Here is a 2042-nt window from a genome sequence, read left to right on the forward strand (position 1 = left end):
GTTTGGGGGGGTGTTTTTTAATTTTACCAGTCAGTCTCCGCTGTAAAAGGATTAAGCCCGTTATATTGACCTTCAACACTGACTAAGAAACCCCGCGGGGATACAGCTTAAACCTACAATGGTAGCAAATACACACAAACATTGTTTGCTTTGTACGAGCTCCCGGAGAGGGTTAAGCGGCGGCGCCCCAGCCATCCCCGGCCTTGTGGCTCTGTGGACACTCTCCCACGGCCCACCATTCACGAGCTTGGCTTTCACTTCTTACCCTGCTCTCGAGAAGTCATTACTCTAATCCTCCGCTGTATTGATACGCCTGCACGCTCCCCATTCAGATTTTCAAAACTAGTTCTTTCAGCAAATTAAATTGCTATAAAGATTTTTCTTTGCGTTACGGACTAAAGCGAGGATATAGGTTTAATGTTTGTTTATATAGAGACGAATTTGCCTGATGTGGTCCGAACATCGAGCGCAGACAAATCCTTTCCGGCGATTTGCTTTCATTGAAAGATTGAAAGCCAGAACGTCGTAGTCACTCAAGCGTGCAAGGTTTTTATGGTGGGAGAGATTTCAAGGTTTGGTATTGTACTCCTGGCCTCAGATGATATGTGCACACTCGGTCACGCAAACTTGAACACGGCGGGGACGACAGGAGGGGAAAACATGATCAGTGATAATGACCCTCGAGAAAATAACTTGTGTCTCTTGGCTTAGCCGGAGTCGCTTGTGTAGCTGAGACCTATGTGCGTGTGTGGATTCCTCTTTCTCTTTGTCGCAGATGTTCATAGATTAATTTTATAGTGTGTGTGGGGGGTGCTAATCTCCGTTCTTCTTTCCGAAGTACTTGGAAAAATGTTAGAGTGTTTGTACCTCTTCTTTTGAATTTACTTTGGTTGAATTTAGATGTTGTATTCGTTTACTTCCTTCATACAAGTGTACTTGGATACTTCGAGGAATTTCCGTTTGTGTATTCGGCTTCCTCCTTTATACGGATGTACTTTGACTTTGATGAATATCAGAGTTTCAATCAAACATTACAGGTGAGATAATTTAATTGAAGTTTGGCTGGAAATCCCTCATTCCCAACTTCTCGCATTGAGCGACCATAAATTTACCAATGAGTGCCCGAATTCCTAGAAGGTGCAGATTCCTGCGTTGTGTTGTTGGATACACTCGAAACTGCTCCTACAGCCCCCTGTCCAAGACAGACACCTGTACAAACGAACACTTCCCACTTGCCCTCTCGTTGTTTTTTCTACTGTAGTGCTGTCAAAAATTGGTCTCGAAAGTTTTCCTCAAATATCTCTTTAACGGGTGAATCAATGTCCCCCATACTTTTCACAGCAGTTTGTATCAATTTGTCTTGACTAAATCATAGTTTCCCACAACAATTGAGGCTAGATTTAAAAACATCTCTTCATAAATTCATGTAAAATATTATAAATCTCCGTCAAGCCGAAAATTGGGTTGTTCACAGCACTTCCCGCTCCTCACGCTCCTTTTGCATATTATATATATTATGCACATGGTCTACGTCACAGCTCACAATGTCAATTTTTGGTAGCAAAACTTGTTACAAGAAATTAGTTTTATTGTAAACACTTATTTTTTGCTCTAGAGGTTCTCAAAACGTGCGTTCAAAAAGCATATGTCACGATTAGAAAAAAAACTTGACAGACTTGTTTTTTAAAACGATATTGCCGCAGCAGTACACTTTTTAAAATCTGGAGAAACTACCAACATCCACCTGTCTAAGACAACTAATTTTCTACTTGACAACAGGTTGTTGTCTTGAACAATTTGGACTGTATCTGCTTTCCCCAACTTGAATGTTTTTTTTAATGTAAGAACGCCCCAGTCTCTTGCCTGCTTCCTTTGCAATGCGTCTACATACGAGTTATGTTAAAGGAAAAAAACATAGAGGGAAAGAAAACAAGTAGGACTTTTCAGCTCCTGCCTCCATCACCCTTAAAAGGGAAAGGAGGTAGAGGACGTGTTTGTGTGAATGTGTGTGTGAGAGAGAGAGAGAGAGGGGGGGGGAGAGA

The 2042-nt window shown here is 41.7% G+C and overlaps 1 protein-coding gene across 1 annotated transcript in view; it reads left to right on the forward strand.

The window, feature by feature from the left end:
* Positions 1 to 669: 669 nt before the first annotated feature.
* Positions 670 to 2042, forward strand: part of LOC101853390 (dopamine receptor 2) — a 15535-nt gene continuing 14162 nt past the window's right edge. Inside the window, exon 1 of the mRNA XM_005099942.3 lies at positions 670 to 1037. The gene's annotated coding sequence lies outside the window, so the exon portion shown is untranslated. The remainder of the gene's footprint in view (positions 1038 to 2042) is intronic.

The sequence above is a fragment of the Aplysia californica genome, unplaced genomic scaffold, assembly GCF_000002075.1.
Source record: "Aplysia californica isolate F4 #8 unplaced genomic scaffold, AplCal3.0 scaffold00230, whole genome shotgun sequence".
NCBI lineage: Eukaryota > Metazoa > Mollusca > Gastropoda > Aplysiida > Aplysiidae > Aplysia > Aplysia californica.